Source organism: Phyllobates terribilis, unplaced genomic scaffold (assembly GCF_046119375.1).
Source record: "Phyllobates terribilis strain yellow unplaced genomic scaffold, ASM4611937v1 Scaffold_11__3_contigs__length_659146591, whole genome shotgun sequence".
NCBI classification, from domain to species: domain Eukaryota; kingdom Metazoa; phylum Chordata; class Amphibia; order Anura; family Dendrobatidae; genus Phyllobates; species Phyllobates terribilis.
The window spans coordinates 331,700,782-331,721,805 of NW_027362771.1; the positions used below are offsets into that span (position 1 = coordinate 331,700,782).

The window sequence follows — 21,024 nt, forward strand, 5'->3', positions numbered from 1 at the left end:
GGCCTGTTACACCGGCAAGAAAATCTGCATTATCTGCAGCATATTGCCCCGTCAGTTTTCGTCAGCCTGTATAAACAGAACAGTAAATGAGAGCAAATTGACATATATAGTTGATTGCCATTTATTTAAGGACTGAAATTGGTCCATCTAAGTGATCTGTTAGAAAAGGGATTTGCACTGTGTTTAATCTTTAAACCTGCCCACTCCCATCAGTGAATGAATCCACTAGCTTTATCTTATTACATGATCTCAAATATGCACTAAAATGATCAATTGTGTTTGATGAGACCCTTTAAGGCTAGGTGCAGACAGCCGTAGATTCTCTCATCTAAATGACACTGATCAAACTCTGATCAGAGTTTCATCTGAGTGTTAGCATAGTGTGATCTGATTTTCTCAGATAAGGAGAAAATAGAGAAAAAAAATGTTTACACCCTCTCCATTCTGTCAGTCCATGGAAATAGGACTGCACTCAAATGACATCCGAGTGCAGTCTGATGGTTTCCACGCACTCATTGACTTGCATGGCCAAATGAGATCTCAATATTGGATCAAATATGGGCATGCTGCGATTTTTTTCCCACGACAGAATCTGTCCAAAAAAAATTGGACATGTACACGGCTTCATAGACTAACACTGGTCCGAGTGCGATCCGATGTTTTGTCAGATCACACTCGGACCGAAAATACGCTCATCTGTCCCAGCCCTTATTGTGATCTATAGGAAATATTGGAAGGTACATTGAGCCTTAGAGTGGCTATACAATGCTGTCTACATTTCATTGGACCATTAAACATGATTGTATGATCATTAAAATGCTATTAGCAAGTTATCTGCTTTACTTTTCAGCTTCATATGGGTTTGTACAGTGCTGGGCTCATGACCCCTGTGTTGAGGTTTGGCCCCATTATTGTGTCAGAACTTTGGATCCGTTCATCATTTGGTTGACTGGGCATACAGTGGTGGCCAAAAGTATTGGCACCCCTGCAATTCTGTCAGATAATACTCAGTTTCTTCCTGAAAATGATTGCAATCACAAATTCTTTGGTATTATTATCTTCATTTAATTTGTCTTCAATGAAAAAACACAAAAAGAATTGTCCTAAAGCCAAATTGGATATAATTCCACACCAAACCTAAAAAAGGGGGTGGACAAAAGTATTGGCACTGTTTGCAAAATCATGTGATGCTTCTCTAATTTGTGTAATTAACAGCACCTGTAGCTTACCTGTGGCACCTAACAGGTGTTGGCAATAACTAAATCACACTTGCAGCCAGTTAACATGGATTAAAGTTGACTCAACCTCTGTCCTGTGTCTTTGTGTGTACCACATTGAGCATGGAGAAAAGAAAGAAGACCAAAGAACTCTCTAAGGAATTGAGAAACCAAATTGTGAGGAAGCATGAGCAATCTCAAGGCTACAAGTCCATCTCCAAAGACCTGAATGTTCCTGTGTCTTCCGTGCGCAGTGTCATCAAGAAGTTTAAAGCCCATGGCACTGTGGCTAACCTCCCTAGATGTGGACGGAAAAGAAAAATTGACGAGAGATTTCAACGCAAGATTGTGCGGATGGTGGATAAAGAACCTCGACTAACATTCAAACAAGTTCAAGCTGCCCTGCAGTCCGAGGGTACAACACTGTCAAACCGTACTATCCGTCGGCATCTGAATGAAAAGGGACTGTATGGTAGGATACCCAGGAAGACCCCACTTCTTACCCCGAGACATAAAAAAGCCAGGCTGGAGTTTGCCAAAACTTACCTGAGAAAGCCTAAAACATTTTGGAAGAATGTTCTCTGGTCAGATGAGACAAAAGTAGAGCTTTTTGGGAAAAAGCATCAACATTGAGTGTACAGGAAAAAAAAAGAGGCATTCAAAGAAAAGAACATGGTCCCTACAGTCTAACATGGTGAAGGTTCCCTGATGTTTTGGGGTTGCTTTGCTGCCTCTGGCACTGGACTGCTTGACCGTGTGCATGGCATTATGAAGTCTGAAGACTACCAACAAATTTTGCAGCATAATGTAGGGCCCAGTGTGAGAAAGCTGGGTCTCCCTCAGAGGTCATGGGTCTTCTAGCAGGACAATGACCCAAAACACACTTCCAAAAGCACTATAAAATGGTTTGAGAGAAAGCACTGGAGACTTCTAAGGTGGCCAGCAATGAGCCCAGACCTGAATCCCATAGAACACCTGTGGAGAGATCTCAAAATGGCAGTTTGGAGAAGGCACCCTTCAAATATCAGGGACTTGGAGCAGATTGCCAAAGAAGAATGGTCTACAATTCCAGCAGAGCATTGTAAGAAACTCATTGATGGTTACCAGAAGCGGTTGTTCGCAGTTATTTTGGCTAAAGGTTGTGCAACCAAGTATTAGGCTAAGGGTGCCAATACTTTTGTCTGGCCCATTTTTGGAGTTTTTTGTGAAATGATCAATGATTTGATTTTTGCTTCATTCTCTTTTGTGTTTTTTCCTTGCAAGCAAATTAAATGAAGATAATAATACCAAAGGATTTGTGATTGCAATCATTTTCAGGAAGAAACTGAGTATTATCTGACAGAATTGCAGGGGTGCCAATACTTTTGGCCACCACTGTACACTGAAGTTTATGCTAAGTGATTAAAAGGTGAAAAATATTATTTGAGAGAATAAAAAGACCGATACAACAACCATAATATAAAATCAGGGTGTTTGTACTTCCCTATGCTCATGACAGTATCAATTAGAAAAGTTACTTATCATCAATATGTATCCAGCTGAAAGAAAATAAAAGTCTCATTAGTTAACTGAAAAAAAATAGTACAAAATTTCTTATTGTACTGAAAAATCCTAATTGAAGTGTTCCCCGCTTTTAATAATGGCCACAATGAATTCTTTAGCACTATTGGCTGCTGTTCAGGGAAAGGCATTGGGGAAAGATTGTAAGCCTCAACGTCTCACAAAGATCTGCTTGTTCAGCGCTCTAAATCTCATCCTAATTCCACTGTGTCTCTTTTATCCGTCCGCACAATGACTTATAGAGAGGCAGATTTCCACTACTTGGAAAATATCACTGATTGGCCAATGTGTGGAGAAAGGTCGGATTTGCATGTAAAAGAGCTTAGTTCTCATTGAAATTCCTCACATGTCCAAAACAGGGAGAAAGCAAGAACTTTGAAGAAATCCAAACATATGCTAGACAAGTGCAAGCAACTTCCCATGGGAGAAACGTCTTTGGTGTCTAGTCCAGTGTCTTGTGGATTAAAAATAATATAAATGTGCTGATAATATTCCCACTGAGAATCACCCAGCAAGTTTCCTTTACCTCCCAGGTAAATATTGCATTTTGGGTCACATCAAGCATTGCAGTATAGGAATGAGACATTGCAGATGTTCTCTATAGAAAAAACATGGAAGAAGAATAATTTCAAAAGAATTATGCCATGCACATAACACTACATTTAAACAATGACTATATTAAACAATTCATTGTACTTTGACTTACTTTTCATAGGTGATTCTTCATTAGTATCTGACTTTTAACTGTTTCGATTTAACACTCTTCTTAGGACTCTTTATTAGATTAGGGTTAGAGATTTGCTGTATGCAAATATATACCCTGCATTATTTGCATGTGTTATATTTTTATGTAACTAAGTCAACTCACATATATGCTATGCTCTACTCATGTATACAAATATTTCATTTGTGTCTTTCTCATGTTAGCTTATATTGTTTTTTTTCTTTATGTATTCCTTTGCCTGACGAAGGTCTTATTGTTAGACCGAAAAGTGACTTTTTTTTGTTTTGCTATCTCAATAACGTTATATCCCTTTCATTGGGCATTTGGAGTGCAATATTTCTTATATACCATAGGATTGACAACTGGGATATAGTACGATTTTCCAAGGGTGAAACATTTATTAAATGGGTTTTCCCAGGAACAAAGTTAATTTTAATCAACATTTTAATCACTAGATCTTGGAATAATAATATTTTCCACAATTGGATGTGTTTAAATAAAATGTTCCTGTGCTGAGATAATCTTATAAACTGTGCCCCTGCTGTGTACTGTGTAATGGCTGTGTCTGACCGTGCAGGAACATGGTCTGATCATACCACAGCTCCTGGGCAGGGGAGGACGCAAAAGAGTATACAGATATTACAGCAGGGGATCACAGCTGATTCTTTTTTGGGGGTAAGATATTGCTTAAAAAACAGTACATAGCAGGGGCACATTTATAAGATTATTTCAGCACAGGAACATTTATTTTTAATACATCCAATTGTGGAACTTATTTTTATTACAAAATCTATTAATTAAAATGTACTTTGTTTGTGAGACAACCCCTTTAAATAATGAATGGAATGAGTCAATATTGGTAAATTTTGCATCACCCATGTAAGGTACTGTACAATGGTGCAAAGTATGGCACTTTACTAGGACTCTTCATAATTTACACATAGGTTATGTGCACATGGCGTCTTATAGACCCCAGCGTACCCACATAGTTTTTGATGCAGAAGATGCTTCCGGAAAATGCTGGCAGTGTTTTTCCTGACACATCTACTTTGTCATTTTTGTCCTTTTTTTATTTCATATACAGTACAGACCAAAAGTTTGGACACACCTTCTCATTTAAAGATTTTTCTGTATTTTCATGTCTATGAAAATTGTACATTCACACTGAAGGCATCAAATCTATGAATTAACACATGTGAAATTATATACTTAACAAATAAGTGTGAAACAACTGAAAATATGTCTTATATTCTAGGTACTTCAAAGTAACCACCTTTTGCTTTGATGACTGCTTTGCACACTCTTGGCATTCTCTTGATGAGCTTCAAGAGGTAGTCACCGGAAATGGTTTTCACTTCACAGGTGTGCCCTGTCAGGTTTAGTAAGTGGGATTTCTTGCCTTATAAATGGGGTTGGGACCATCAGTTGTGTTGTGCAGAAGTCTGGTGGATACACAGCTGATAGTCCTACTGAATAGACTGTTAGAATTTGTATTATGGCAAGAAAAATGCAGCTAAGTAAAGAAAAATGAGTGGCCATCATTACTTTAAGAAATGAAGGTCAATCAGTGCGAAAAATTGGGAAAACTTTGAAAGTGTCCACAAGTGCAGTTGCAAAAACCATCAAGCGCTACAAAGAAACTGACTCACATGAGGATCGCCCCAGGAAAGGAAGACCAAGAGTCACCTCTGCTTCTGAGGATAAGTTTATCCGAGTTAACAGCAGCTCAGATTAGAGACCAGGTCAATGCCACACAGAGTTCTAGCAGCAGACACATCTCTTCAACAACTGTTAAGAGGAGACTTTGTGCAGCAGGCCTTCATGGTAAAATAGCTGCTAGGAAACCACTGCTAAGGACAGGCAACAAGCAGAAGAGACTTGTTTGGGCTAAAGAACACACGGAATGGACATGAGACCAGTGGAAATCTGTGCTTTGGTCTGATGAGTCCAAATTTGAGATCTTTGGTTCCAACCACCGTGTCTTTGTGCGACTCAGAAAAGGTGAGGGGATGGACTCTACATGCCTGGTTCCCACCGTGAAGCATGGAGGAGGAGGTGTGATGGTGTGGGGGTGCTTTGCTGGTGACACTGTTGGGGATTTATTCAAAAAATTTAAGGCATACTGAACCAGCATGGCTACCACAGCATCTTGCAGCGGCATGCTATTCCATCTGGTTTGCGTTTAGTTGGACCATCATTTATTTTTCAACAGGACAATGACCCCAAACACCTCCAGGGCTATTTAACCAAGGAGAGTGATGGGGTGCTACGCGAGATGACCTGGCCTCCACAGTCACCAGATCTGAACCCAATCGAGATGGTTTGGGGTGAGCTGGACCGCAGAGTGAAGGCAAAAGGGCCAACAAGTGCTAAGCATCTCTGGGAACTCCTTCAAGATTGTTGGAAGACCATTTCTGGTGACTACCTCTTGAAGCTCATCAAGAAAATGCCAAGAGTGTGCAAAGCAGTCATCAAAGCAAAAGGTGGCTACTTTGAAGAACCTAGAATATAAGACATATTTTCAGTTGTTTCACACTTTTTTGTTAAGTATATAATACCACATGTGTTAATTCATAGTTTTGATGCCTTCAGTGTGAATGTACAATTTTCATAGTCAAGAAAATACAGAAAAATCTTTAAATGAGAAGGTGTGTCCAAACTTTTGGTCTGTACTGTATAAAATAGTGACGGTTTCCGAGTCAAGCCGTCTCAAGAATGGTCAAGTCACTTCTTTTTGCCACTTCACAGCTTTTGATGCTTGAAGTGGTTATACAGTTATAAAAGACAGAATATATGCCCACCAAGTCACTTTGACATTGCTGGACATATGTTCTTTATTTTCATCATTTATTGAGCGCTTTTTCAAGAGGGGTCCAGGCAAAAGTCAACCTGAAAAAGATGCCGTGTGCACATACCCTTCCTTACTCTTCTCCTTTCTCTGGGCCTCATAGAATGGCAGCACAGAACCGTGACACAGCGATTATTGTTAAAGCACACTGTTGTCTTGTAAATGACCTGACTATTTCATCAGTCCCAAATGTCGGATGATCTTTAGTGAATGATTTCTGTTATCAGTAGATTTTACATTTGCTCTACAACTAAACTTACATCATTTGGAAGACTTCACTGCAGGAAGATAGCTTAAGATAATATCCGAGTTTTCAACAGCAGGTAAAGGATATAATAATGGAGACAAAATGACATAGAGAAGAATGAATGTACTGCATTAATGGCAGAATTTAGTCATTCTCTGAATTTAGTTATTATCTGAATTGAATTTAACAAACATATAGAAAACCGGTCGCCTGAGTTATGCTGAAAGTTATTCTGGAAGTATCAGTCCTTGTAAATGCTGGATGACGTGATGGAATAGTAATGCAGTGCTCACCTATAGTATGTGTCTAATGAATGAGGGTAATAAAGTAGTACATGGCATGCAGAATATGTAGAATGTAGTGAATAGTAGTGTACCACCTGCCATATAACAAGTATCTCATGTAGTGCGATAGTAATATGACATATGGAAGGTGTAAAAAATAGGACAGTAATGTATCATCTGCCATATGGTATGTGTATAGGCATAGTAATGTAGCAGCTGCCACATAATATGTGTATAATGTAATAATACAAGGGTGCATCTACCACATAAACATAGGCAGCCCACTGCCATCACTGCTTCTAGTAGATAGGATGTTGGGTATGAGATAATTACTCACATAGATCACGATTACTGGTGAGTTCTGAGAGAGGCAAAAATGAATGGTCTACAATGAACTAAAAACAAAAGGTTCCTATACTGATTTTTTTAGAGAGGCCCTGTACTTTCTGTGTACTCACATGTAATAGGAATAGGATAGTGATATACCACCTCCCATTGAGTATGTCTGTTATGTAATGGAGTTGTACTGTAGTGCATACCATGTATTGGTATAATGGATATGAATGTAGTTGTAATATAGCACATGCCATGTAGTAAGTATGTAATGTAATGGGATAGTAATAAAGGTGCAATATAGCATATGCCATATAGTAAGTGTACAATATGACAGAATAGTGATGTAGCATATGCCATATAGTAATTGTACAATGTGACAAAATAGGGATGCAACACTTACCATATAGTAAGTGCAAAATGTGACAGGATAGTAATGTAGCACTTGCCATACAGTATGTAGAGTCATGGCCAAATCTTTTGAGACACAAATTTTGGATTTCACAGCGTTTGCTGCTTCAGTGTTTTTAGTTCTTTTAGTCAGATGTTTGTATGGTTACTAAAGTACAATCATAAATATTTGTCTCTTTCAATTGTGCCCTCTGAACATCACGGTCAGTGTAACAAACTCCCTTACATTCACGACTTCTTCCTTTCTAATTCCCTTAACCTTCTGGCTCTCACTGAAACCTGGATGCAGTAGTCGGACACCACCACTGATGACGGTCTCTCGTATGGTGGGCAATATGTTTCTCAGGCTTGACAGCCGACAAGGTGGAGGTGTTAGTCTGCTCCTTTCTTCACAATGTGCTTTCCAGGTTATACCCCGGTACTCTCGCTTTGAGGTTCATACCGCTAGACTCTTCAAACCCTTCTCCCTGTGAGTGGCGGTTGTGTATCAGCCTCTGGGCAGAAACAACTAGTTCCTGGATCACTTTGCCAACTGGTTTCAAAGCTTTCGATCCTGTGACACTCCTACTCTCATCATGAGGGACTTTAACATCCCCATTGATAATCCACTCTCTGCATCTGCTACTCATCTTCTTTCTCTAACCTCTTCTCTGGGCCTTTCACAGCTTACTAACTCTCCTACACATGAGGAAAGGAATACACTGGACCTGGCTCTTCTCAGTGTATAACTTTACTATTTCTCACTCTTTGACCACAACCTTCTATCTTTCTGTGTCAAGAACTGTAACCCTGCTCAGGACACCCCGACTTACAGAATTCTATGTGCCATCAATATCTAGCAGCTTATGAACAATCTACAGTCATCCTTAGCTCCAATTTCCTCCCTCTCCTGCCCAGACATCACATTGTCACATTATAATAAGAGAAGTTCACAGGATGAAGCCGCACCCCCTACATGCAGAAAGACCCAACACAGATGACGGCAACCCTGACACACGCTGTAAACATGTTTTCTCCAGTGGTGTATTAGTGGAGAAAATCATTTTCAGCAGAAGACTTCTATCCATCTAGCCAAACAAGCCTACTTCACCACCCTTATCACATCACTATCTTACAATCCAAAATTACTCTCTAAATTTTCCACTCCACCCTGAGCCCTAAAGATCAGGCCCCTGACACCAACCTCAGTGCTAACGATCTGGCCACTTATTTCCAAGATAAAGGCAACCATATCCATCAGGACATTTTCTCACAATCCCCTCACAGCTTGGACCCCCTTCCCTCCCGCATCTCAAGTTCATTTTCCACCTTTGAAGAGGTCACAGAAGAAGGAGTTATCGGGCTTCTCACTTCTTCTTGCCCTACAACCTGCACCAATGTCCCTATTCCCTTACATCTCCTTCAGTCCCTCTTCCCAGCTGTCACTGCCCACATAACTAAAATATTTAACCTTTCTCTTTGTTACGGAATCTTTCCTTTCTCATTCAATCATGCCGTCATAACTCCTTTACTAAAAAAATTCCATCCCTGAATCAGAACTGCTCTGCAAACTACAGACCGGTCTCTAATCTCCCCTTCATCTCTAAACTGCCGGTACGCTTGTTCCACTTTCATCTAATCAGCTATCTCTCAGATAACTCTCTTCGTGGACCTTTACATTCGGGTTTCTGCTCTTCACACTCTACAAAAACTGCCCTTACTAAAATCTCTAACAATCTACTAACAGCTAAATCCAATGGTCACTATTCCCTGCTGATTCTCCTGGATCTCTCTGCAGCATTTGATTTGGATCACCAGCTCCTCTTCACTATGCTCTGCTCTATCGGCCTCAAAGATTCCGCTCTCTCCTGGCTCTCTTCCCTCTCAGATCACTCCTTCACTGTATAATTTGCTGGCCCTTCTTCCTCTGCTCTTTCCCTTACTGTTGGAGTTCCTCAAGGTTCAGTCCTAGGCACCCTCCTTCTTTCTCTATACACTGCCTCTATTGGACAAACCATCAGCCGATTTGGTTTCTAGTACCATCTCTATGCTGATGACACCCAATTTTACACTATTTTCCTGAGATTACCCCCACCTTAATACAAAATACAAGGGCTTGTCTGTCTGCTGTCTCTAACATCATGTCCTCCCTCTATCTGAAACTGAATCTCTCTAAAACTGAAATTCTAGTGTTTAATCCCTCCACTATCCTTCCCAATTCCAATATTGCAATTGCCTTGGGTGGTTCAACCATAACTCCCAAGCAGTAGTCTTGGGGTCATATTTGAAACAAAACTTTCCTTTATTCTCTATATTCAGTCATTCGCTTGCTTATGTCACCTGCACTTTGAAAACATCTCCAGGATCTGACCTTTTCTAACCTTTGAAACTGCAAAAACTCTTACTGTCTGTGAAGAATATGGGGGATACAGTGGTGGCCAAAAGTATTGGCACCCCTGCAATTCTGTCAGATAATACTCAGTTTCTTCCTGAAAATGATTGCAATCACAAATTCTTTGGTCTTATTATCTTCATTTAATTTGCTTGCAAGGAAAAAACACAAAAGAGAATGAAGCAAACATCAAATCATTGATCATTTCACACAAAACTCCAAAAATGGGCCAGACAAAAGTATTGGCACCCTCAGCCTAATACTTGGTTGCACAACCTTTAGCCAAAATAACTGCGAACAACCGCTTCCGGTAACCATCAATGAGTTTCTTACAATGCTCTGCTGGAATTGTAGACCATTCTTCTTTGGCAAACTGCTCCAGGTCCCTGATATTTGAAGGGTGCCTTCTCCAAACTGCCATTTTGAGCTCTCTCCACAGGTGTTCTATGGGATTCAGGTCTGGACTCATTGCTGGCCACCTTAGAAGTCTCCAGTGCTTTCTCTCAAACCATTTTATAGTGCTTTTGGAAGTGTGTTTTGGGTCATTGTCCTGCTGGAAGACCCATGACCTCTGAGGGAGACCCAGCTTTCTCACACTGGGCCCTACATTATGCTGCAAAATTTGTTGGTAGTCTTCAGACTTCATAATGCCATGCACACAGTCAAACAGTCCAGTGCCAGAGGCAACAAAGCAACCCCAAAACATCAGGGAACCTCCGCCATGTTAGACTGTAGGGACCGTGTTCTTCTCTTTGAATGCCTCTTTTTTTATCCTGTACACTCTATGTTGATGCTTTTTCCCAAAAAGCTCTACTTTTGTCTCATCTGACCAGAGAACATTCTTCCAAAACGTTTTAGGCTTTCTCAGGTAAGTTTTGGCAAACTCCAGCCTGGCTTTTTTATGTCTCGGGGTAAGAAGTGGGGTCTTCCTGGGTATCCTACCATACAGTCCCTTTTCATTCAGACGTCGACGGATAGTGCGGGTTGACATTGTTGTACCCTCGGACTGCAGGGCAGCTTGAACTTGTTTGGATGTTAGTCGAGGTTCTTTATCCACCATCCGCACAATCTTGCGTTGAAATCTCTCATCAATTTTTCTTTTCCGTCCACATCTAGGGAGGTTAACCACAGTGCCATGGGCTTTAAACTTCTTGATGACACTGCGCACGGAAGACACAGGAACATTCAGGTCTTTGGAGATGGACTTGTAGCCTTGAGATTGCTCATGCTTCCTCACAATTTGGTTTCTCAAGTCCTCAGACAGTTCTTTGGTCTTCTTTCTTTTCTCCATGCTCAATGTCTACCACAAGGACACAGGACAGAGGTTGAGTCAACTTTAATCCATGTTAACTGGCTGCAAGTGTGATTTAGTTATTGCCAACACCTGTTAGGTGCCACAGGTAAGTTACAGGTGCTGTTAATTACACGAATTAGAGAAGCATCACATGATTTTTCAAACAGTGCCAATACTTTTGTCCACCCCCTTTTTTAGGTTTGGTGTGGAATTATATCCAATTTGGCTTTAGGACAATTCTTTTTGTGTTTTTTCATTGAAGACAAATTAAATGAAGATAATAATACCAAAGAATTTGTGATTGCAATCATTTTCAGGAAGAAACTGAGTATTATCTGACAGAATTGCAGGGGTGACAATACTTTTGGCCACCACTGTATAATTGCATGCCAATCAACTGTGTCATATCCTGTCCGAGATTATAGACCGCCTTCAAAATGTGAAGCTGAGACAGGACACCTGGCTTAGAAGGTGGTCCAGCTTCAACACCTCCAAGTGGAGAAACTCACACCCCTAGCAGCCTGGCTGAAAACAAGGCATTTTTGGCAGGATGATCCCCTTCTGGGAGCCAAAGCTGCTGAACTGCTTCAAAGGATCTCCCAAAATGGATGGGAGCCATAATTTCATAAGGAGTTATGGAGTTATCGTACATTCTAGTCATATACCAGTTACATTTTTGTGATCTCGGGAACAGGACAAATGCCAGCCGGGGTCTCGACCCCTTCTAGCACCCTGGGGTGGAGGTGATACGTAGAACAGCTATTAGAAGCTAGATAGCAAAGCCTTGTTTTGTCTCCAAGTGTAACAAAGGCCCAGATGGATCCGATGGTGCCAAAACAGCCTCCCTGTGATTTTCGTTTGAGAAGTTATGATCCACCATAGGTTTTGGAGTTTCAGATACCAGACCCAAGGGGAGGGAAACTGGGGCCATCCTGGGGGCAGAAATGGGAGTGACCAACCAGGGGGTCAATTACTTGTTCGTGCGAGGCTGTGGCCCACTGTTGTCTTCTAAGAGAGGTCATGCTGTCCTATTGTGTTTGAAGAAATCAGAAAATGCTGGCACCATACTCCTCCCATTTGGCTGTGCAACACCAAGGCCACATCTCCCATGCACCCAACAGAACTTGACAACTCTATTTTTTTGGTTGCCCACTGGCTATTTGAGGTTTGACTACAATTCTCAATGGGATTATGATCTGGGGAGTTTCAGGGACGTGGATCCAAGATGTCAATGTTTTTGATGTTTCCTCAGGAATCTAATTCTTTAAATCTGCAAGATACTACAATTTACCTCTAGATCTTTTGACATGAGGCCCGGCAACACAAAGATCAGCCAAAATGAGTCTTGTAATAACCCATTTTACAATTTTTCTCTTGAAAGGTTGCGATCATTGTTGGGACTGCATGCTAAAATATCGGTAAATAATGTCCATATATGTCCAATAATGTCCAAGAAAATTCCGGTCTGATTCAGAAAAGTAAACGATATGTCCAGCTGTGGAACATCTCTAGTATATATATATATATATATATATATATATATATATATATATATAAATGTATAACTACTATACGGTAATGTACATTTTCTAGGGCAGGTGCTACATTACTATCCCAACGCATTATACATTTACTACATGGCATGTACTATATTAAAACTAAATTACATCATATACAGTCGTGGACAAAACTTTTTAGACTGAACAATCATTCTTCCACATGTCCTAAAACAGTCTAAATGGGGCTTCATCAAAGAAAATAAGTCTGTTTGAAGAAAAGGGATTGAACTGTGAGGACTGGGGTAGTTATTTTCTTTGATGGACCCCCTTGTAGATGGTTTGGGACATCTGGCAGAATGATAGTCTGGGGAAGTAAAGGTGAGCGCTACCATGAGTCCTGTGTCATGCCAAAAGTACAGTGTCATGTAAAAGTTTGGGCACCCCTGGTCAAAATTACTGTGAACAGTTAAGTAAGTTGAAGATGAAATGATCTCTAAAAGGGCTTAAGTTGAAAATGACACATTTCCTTTGTATTTTAGGCAAAAAAAAAAAAATATTGTCATTTTTTACATTTTAAAAATTACAAAAAGGAAAATGGGCAGATGCAAAAGTTTGGGCACTCTGCATCGTTCGTGCCTAGTAGTACCCCCTTTTGCAAGTATCACAGCTGGTAAACTCTTTTTGCAGCCAGCCACGAGCCTTTCAATTCTTTCTTGAGGGATTTTCATCCATTATTCCTTGGAAAATTATTCCAGTTCTGTGAAATTCCTGCGTCGTCTTGCATGCAGTGCTATTTTGGAGTCTAGACACAGATTTTCAATGATGTTCAGATGAAGGAACTGTGAGGGCCATTGTAAAACCTTCAGTTTGCGCCATTTGAGGTAGTCTATTGTGGATTTTGACATGTGTTTAGTATCATTATCCATTTGTAGAAGCCATCCTCTTTTCAACGTCAGCTTTTTTACAGATGGTGTTATGTTTGCATGAAGAATTTGTTGAAATTTCGTTGAATCCATTCTTCCCTCTACCGGTGAAATGTTCTCCGTGCTATTGGCTGCAACACAACCCCAAAGCATGATTGATCCACCCCCATGCTTAATGGTTGGTGAGATATTCTTTTCCTGAAATTCTGTGCCCTTTTCTGTCCACATATACCTTTGATCGTTGTGGCCAAAGAGTTCTATTTTAACCTCATTGGTCCACAGGACTTGTTTCCAAGATGCATCAGGCTTGTTTAGATGTTCCTTGCATACTTATGACACTGAATTTGATGGTGAGGACGCAGGAGAGATTTTCTTCTGAAGACTCTTCCGTGAAGGCCAGATTTGTGCAAGTGTCTCTGAACAGTAGAACAATGTACCACATCTCCAGAGTCGGCTAAATCTTTCTGAAGGTCTTTTGCAGTCAAGTGGGGGTTCTGATTTGCCTTTCTAGCAATCCTACGAGCAGCTCTCACTGAAATTTTGCTTGGTCTTCCAGACCTTATCTTGACCTTCACCGTTCCAGTTAGCTACCATTTCTTAATTACATTTCGAATTGAGGAAAGGGCAACTTGAAAACACTTTGCTATCTTCTTATAGCCTTCTCCTGCTTTGTGGGCCTCCACTATTTTCATTTTCAGAGTGCTAGGCTGCTGCTTAGAAGAACCCATGTCTGCTTTTTTTTTGGCACAAGGGTAGAAGCGGCTGGGTTTTTATAAAGCTGGGATATTTGCATCAACTGGCTTTTCTTAACAATGATAATGAACAAGCCATAACTCTAACAGGCTAATTAAGGTCTGAAACCTTGGTCAACGTTATCTGAGCACACAAATCTCCAAGGGTGCCCAAACTTTTACATCCACCCATTTTACTTTATGTAATTTTTAAAATATATAAAATGACAATATATATATATAGATTTTTTTGCCTGAAATACAAAGGAAACGTGTTATCTTTAACTTTAGCCCTTTTAGAGATCATTTCATGCTTTCACTTGCTTAACTGTTCACAATAACAATAATTTGACCAGGGGTACACAAACTTTTACATGCCACTGTAAAGCATACTGAGTTGATGAATATGTGTTGCCTAAAAACATTGAAATGAATAAAGAAGGGCATCTAAACATCCTCCAAGAGCAACTTCTCTAAATGATCTAGGAGTAATTTGAATGTCTGGCCACACTGCTGTAGTTTAAGCCAGTCAGTGAAAGACCAGCCTGGGTTTATCTGTCTGCTGTTTATGTTCTTTACCATGCACCTATCTTTTGTTTCTTTTTTAGGAAGTAGGCTGCATTTTCTCTAAAAGTACGTACTTAATCCTTTATTTTGTATTTTGTGGTTTGTTTTACTCACTCTGTGTCACGGGTGTGTCAGAAGTGACAGACAGTCGTCCTGCAGTGGGTTGCAGGAGATCTCTACGTTTGGCATTACAGACATATTCTTAGAGGCTGTCTCTAGGACCCAGCGGCTACCTTCCTCTGGCTAATTAACACACTGGCCTGGGTGTATAAATCCCTGCTGTGTTCCAGAGGGAGGTGCCGGCAATATTCATTACTCCTTGTGAAGGCTTTAGCAAGAGCAGTACTTCTTCCTCTCTGGAGCTTGAGGACGTGTGTGCATTTGTCTGGAGTCATCTTAAGCTAATCAATTTCCCCCTGTTTGTCCTCCCTTGTTGTCTTTAGTGTTCAGCGGGGATCGACTAGTTCTCATCTCCTCCCTTCCATAGCCTTAGCCATATGCCAGGGAAAAACAGGGCGAGACACGCGTGCGGCGATTGGTGAAGAGCCAATATAGGGTTGTTAGGGGAAACAGCGTGACACTACACCAGCCTAGGAGGTCTCCACTCCCCCCTTTCCCTAGAGTCTGGGCTCCCTTTCCCTCTTCCCTTTGTGTTGCACTAAGTCTTTCCCACACCTTGTGTGACATTATCGCCGGCCGAGTACATTTTGAAAAGGAAGAAAAAAATAAACTGACACTTTGTTTTTTTTTTTTTTCTGTGTGTTTTTGGGCATGGACTTTTTTTCCCTTTCTCCCTTGCTATGGGTTCAGTTGCAGAGCTCGCAGCAGTTCCGCTCTCTGTCTTTGGATGTGAATAACCTCTGCTGTGAGGTTCAGCAGCAGCATCAGCAGTTACAGGTCGCCAATGTGGGGGTCTCTGCAGGTAGGCCTGTCCAGTCTGAACACAAGGTTGCCATCCCAGACAGGTTTTCAGGAGGTAGGGACAAGTTTTTTGTTTTCAAAGAGGCCTGCAAACTGTATTTTAAACTTCGTCCTTACTCCTCCGGAAATGAGGAGCAACGAGTTGGTATTGTGATCTCTCTACTGCAGGGAGATCCTCAGTTGTGGGCATTTTCCTTACCACAGGACCCGGTTTGTCTCCAGTCTGTGGAGGGTTTTTTCGGGGCTCTTGCCCTTTTCTTTGATGACCCTGACCGAGTCGCCTTGGCTGAGTGTAGGCTACGTCGCCTTCAGCGGGGGATTCGGTCAGCGGATACGTACAGTTCGGAATTCCGTAGATGGGCAACAGATTCCAAATCAAATGTCTCAGCCCTTAGAAGGAATTTTGTGAGGGGCTTACTGAAAGGTTGAAAGATGTCTTCGCAGTATATGGAACCGCTCAGTCCTTGGGGCTGCCATGTCGTTGGCCATACGTCTTGATAGACGCCTTTGGGATAGACGTGTGAACCACTTTCTCTGAGGCCTTCTTGTCGGGGTTGTGTACCTCTGCCAGGGGAGCAGTCTGGGGTTGAGCCAGTACTGGGGAGGTGGAGGAACCCATGCAGTTAGAGGGTGTCTCAACATCATACATCTCCCAGGAGATTTGCAGGAAAAAAAGGCGTATTTTTTTGTGGGAAAAAGTGACATTTTCTTGGGACCTGTCCTTCAATTCCTAAATAAAAGGAGACTCGATTAACTCTTGGTAGTCTGGATTTGGATAAACAAGGGGTTCATTTGTTACCAACCTGCAGTTCCCTCTTCGTCCTGTCAATAGAGGTAGTGCTAGAGAGCAAAACCGAGAAAATTTCTGTGTTTGTTGACAGTGGAGCCGGAGTCAGCATGGTTGATGCTGAGTTTGTGAAGACTCATGGTCTTGCTTGCTGAGCTTTAGCTGAACTTATTTCCATCTTTGCCATCGACTCGGCGCCACTTGCACAAAAAGCATTTACTCAGATTGTACATAATGTAAAACTGAGGGTGGGGTCAGTTCATTGTGAAATAATCCCTTGCTATGTCCTGGACAATCTTCCCACACCTATTGTTTTGGGTATTCCTTGGCTTGTTAAACATAATCCATTGGTGGATTGGCAAACCGGGGAGATTATTGAATGGGGAAATTACTGCCATGAGAACTGTTTAAATATTTTCCTTGCTGTCTCTACGGAAATATTACCTGCTTTTCTGTCTGGTTTTGAGGACGTTTTTTCTGAGAGGGGGTGTCAGGATTTGCCTCCTCATCGTGCTCTCGGACTCTCCTACTAACCTGACCCCTGGAGCTAAACTACCGAAGTCCAGACTGTATAATCTTTCTGGCCCTGAGAGGCAAGCCATGAAGTATTTAATTGCAAAAAGTCTGGAGAAGGGATATATTAGACCCTCATCTTCGCCCGTGGTGGCAGGGTTTTTCTTTGTGAAGAAAAAAGACGGCGGTCTACATCCCTGTTAGATTTCCAGGAATTAAATCAAATTACCATCCGTGATCCATACCCTCTTCCTCTGATTCCTGATTTGTTCAGCCAGGTTGTAGGAGCTAAGGTATTCTTCAAGCTGGATTTAAGGGGAGCCTACAATCTGGTTAGAATCAGAGAAGGGGACGAATGGAAAACAGCGTTCAATACCCTAGAAGGACATTTTGAGAGTCTGGTTATGCACCACACACCTGCCGTATTCCAGCATTTCATAAATTATATTTTCCATCATTTGGTGGGGAGGTCTGTGGTGGTCAATCTGGACCATCTTTTGGTTTACTCACCTGATTTTGAGACACATCGGGGCATGTTTAGCAGGTGCTCCAGATATTAAGGGATAACAAACTTTATGCCAAACTGAAAAAATGTGCTTTTGCTGTTCAGGAGGTGCAGTTTTGGGGTACTTGTTGTCATTTTTGGGTTTTCGGATTGATCGGGAGAAGATCAATGCAGACCTTGATTGGGACGTCCCGAGAATCTGAAGGCTCTACAACGTTTTCTGGGCTTTACTAATTTTTAGCGGAAATTTATCCAAAATTACTCTGTAATTGTGAAACTCCTTACTGACATGACTAAGAAGGGGTCTGATTTTTCCAAATAGCCAGATGCTTCCCTCCAGGCTTTTTCTTTCTTAAAGAATCATTTTTCCGCTGTACCTATACTCAGTCAACCCGATGTTTCCCAACCCCTTATTCTGGAGGTTGATGCGTCAGGCACACGTGCGGCGATTGGTGAAGAGCCAATATAGGGTTGTTAGGGGAGACAGGGTGATGCTAGACCAGCCTAGGAGGTCTCCACTCCCTCCTTTCCCTAGCGTCTGGGCTCCCTTTCCCTCTTCCCTTTGTGTTGCACTAAGTCTTTCCCACACCTTGCGTGACACTCTGGCATGTCTTTCTATTTCAGCACACCGTCCCTTCTGTAGGTAATTTTCACTTTGCTCTGCCCTCCGGTTCTTTAGGGGGAACGTGAAACATTTGATGGCCTTTCAGGCAGCAAAGGTCTGAGTTGCCATTGTGTATTCTGTGGTTCGAGCTATCTCAACTGACACAGGAACCACTAGGGACTGCCGGGTCAAGATCTAAAGTCTGTACAGGAACTGGCAGGGTCAGTTGCAGTTTTTAGTGTGTTACCTATTCTTCCCGAGTGAGTTGCTACACAATCATATCAAAAGATCTAAAAACACTGAAGCAGCAAACTTTTTGAAAACCAAAACTTGTGTCAGTCTCAAAACTTTTGTCCACAACTGTATATACTGTAATTTAGTTGCAATGTAGCACATTTCATGTAGTAAGTGTATAGTGCAATAGGATAGTAATGTAGCACATGCCATAGAATGTGTTAATAAAACAACCGGATAGCAGTGAAACAGCAGTGATATATACTAGAGACGTTCCACAGCTGGACATGGGCCCTGGTTCATCAAAGTACTTTTGACAGAATTGCTTTGTAAAGGTTCAAAATTTTGCGACTTTTGGCATTTTCACTCCAGTTTCTCCTAGCTCCGCCAAAATGAGTGGAGCTGGGGTGGGACAGGAGTGCAGTGGGTACTTGATGCCACAGTTCGTCTAATTCATGTTGAGCTCCATGTGTTCCTTATGCCAGAAATCTTACTCCAGTCTGTGACTGGAGTAAGATTTGTGGCGATGCATACGGAAGCTCACGCCACTTCTCAGATGCTCCTGATACATTAAGAGGCATATTACAGGTGCATCTCACTAAATTAGAATACCATCAAAAACTTAATTTATTTCAGTTCTTCAATACTAAAAGTAAAACTCACATATTATATAGAGTCATTACAAACAGAGTGATCTATTTCAAGTGTTTATTTCTGTTAATGTTGATGATTATGGCTTACAGCCAATGAAAACACAAAAGTCATTATCTCAGTAAATTAGAATACTTTATAACATTAGCTTGAAAAATGTTTTTAAAATCCGAAATGTTGGCCTACTGGAATGTATGTTCAGTAAATGCACTCAATACTTGGTCGGGGATCCTTTTGCATCAATTACTGCATCAATGCAGCGTGGCATGGAGGCGATGCGCCTGTGGCACTGCTGAGGTGTTATGGAAGCCCAGGTTGCTTTGATAGTAGCCTTCAGCTCGTCGGCATTGTTGGGTCTGGTGTCTCTCATCTTCCTCTTGACAATACCCTATGGGGTTAAGGTCAGGCGAGTTTGCTGGCCAATCAAGCACAGTGATACTGTTGTTTTTAAACCAGGTATTGGTACTTTTGGCAGTGTGGACAGGTGCCAAGTCCTGCTGGAGAATGAAATTCCCATATCCAAAAAGCTTGTCGGTAGAGGGAAGCATGAAGTGCTTTAAAATTTACTGGTAGACGGCTGAACTGACTTTGGTCTTGATAAAACACAGTGGACCTACACCAGCAGATGACATGGCTCCCCAAACCATCACTGATTGTGGAAACTTCACACTAGACCTCAAGCAGCTTGGATTGTGGCCTCTCCACTCTTCTTCCAGACTCTGGGACCTTGATTTCCAAATGAAAATTGGAATTCTGGGACCTTGTGGAGTGTGTTAATGACTGCCTTCTGGACATCTGTCAAGTCAGCAGTCTTCCCCATGATTGTGGAGCCTACTGAAACAGACTAAGGGACCTTTTTAAACGCTTAGGAAGCCTTTGCTGGTGTTTTTGTTAATTATTTTAATTTACTGAGATAATGACTTTTGTGTTTTCATTAGCTGTAAGCCATAATCATCAACATTAACAGAAATAAACACTTGAAATAGATCACTATGTTTATTATGACTCTATATAATATATGAGTTTCATTTTTTGTATTGAAGAACGGAAATAAATAAACTTTTTGATGATATTCTAATTTAGTGAGATGCACCTGTACCTCTTAATGAATCAGGAACATCTGGCTCCACTACACCTCCCTCATCAAGACCAGCGAGAAAATCAACGGTATTGGTGATTTGGGGAGATAGTTGTTGTTTTTTTCTGAATCAGACCAGGATTCTCTCACGGATTTATATTTGCTATTTTAAAGAGATTTCATTATTTCCAGATGTACTAGGGGTCATTCGCAGCAATGATGGAAGCCTTACAAAGGAAGATTGGAAAATGGGTTATTACAGGACTCATTGTGGCTAATCTTTTTGTTGCCAGGCACTCGTTCAAAATATGCAAGGAAGTTAATAATGAGCAAGGGAAGAGCCATGTCTTTATGGAAGATAATTATAGCTGTGACAATTTTCTCCATTGAAATTTGCTAAGAATATTTCAAGTGCATCAGCTAATAAACAAAGTGAAATGCTATACTCCTACGCATATCCTACATATGCTGCATTCACAGAAGACACATTAAATGTCTGGCAGTACACAACTCCTTTCATGTGTGTCACCTAAAGCCTCTGACTCTTAACCACCTCTGCAAAATCTTCTGATGCCATTTTATGGTCTTGAAGCAGAGTATAAAGTTAACAAGATTCTTGCTATCAAAAGATCTAGAGATATATTGTAGTATCTTGCATATTTAAAGAATTAGGCCCCCAAGGAAAGATCATGTATGCCTAAAAAGAACATCTATGCATCCTC

General features: G+C 41.2%; 1 protein-coding gene across 1 annotated transcript in view; it reads left to right on the forward strand.

Moving 5' to 3' along the window:
- Window positions 1-3,118: 3,118 nt before the first annotated feature.
- ACSBG1 (acyl-CoA synthetase bubblegum family member 1) overlaps window positions 3,119-21,024 on the forward strand; it is an 82,389-nt gene continuing 64,483 nt past the window's right edge. Inside the window, exon 1 of the mRNA XM_073652686.1 lies at window positions 3,119-3,310. The gene's annotated coding sequence lies outside the window, so the exon portion shown is untranslated. The remainder of the gene's footprint in view (window positions 3,311-21,024) is intronic.